Below are 680 nucleotides of genomic sequence, written 5' to 3'. Positions count from 1 at the left end.
GAGGTTAGAGTGCTAGGTATGACGATAGAGTGCCAAGTATGAGGAAAAGGGCCAGGTATGAGAACTGAGTGATAGGTGTAAAAGCTAGTAATGAGGATAGAGTCGTAGGTATGAGGACAGAGTGCCAGATATATGGATACTCTGGCAGATATGACAGTGCCAGTTTCGAGGACAAAGTTGCGTGTATGAGGACAGAGTATCAGGAATGAGGACAGAGTATCAGGAAGGAGGACAGAGTACCAGGAATGAGGACAGAGTACCAGGAATGAGGACAGAGTACCAGGCATTAGGATAGAGTGCCAGGTATGAGGATAAGGTATCAAATATGAGGAAAGAAGTCCAGGTATAAAGTTAAGGTGCCAAGCATGAGGCCAAAGCACCAGCCATGAGGTTAGTGTGCCAGGTATGAGACCCAAGCATGAGGATAAGGTGCCACATACGAGGAGAGAGTGCCAGACGTGAAAGTGCCAAATATGGGGATGAAGGTACGTCGATAACAGCGACGGCACGAACGAAAATAAGGGAAAAATGAGAGAGAAAAGGGAAGACAGCGATTTACGATGAGGATTAAGAGAGAGAGGGCGAGGGATAGTGAGGGGAAAGCAGGAGGAAAAAAATATGAGAGGAGGATGAGGGGCGAGAGATGGATCTGATCCCCACCTCCTCTTTTATTTTAAAGG

This window comes from Penaeus monodon, chromosome 32 (assembly GCF_015228065.2).
Source record: "Penaeus monodon isolate SGIC_2016 chromosome 32, NSTDA_Pmon_1, whole genome shotgun sequence".
Classification (NCBI taxonomy): domain Eukaryota; kingdom Metazoa; phylum Arthropoda; class Malacostraca; order Decapoda; family Penaeidae; genus Penaeus; species Penaeus monodon.
The sequence above is the reverse complement of the archived record's forward strand: the minus strand, read 5'-3'. Positions refer to the sequence as shown.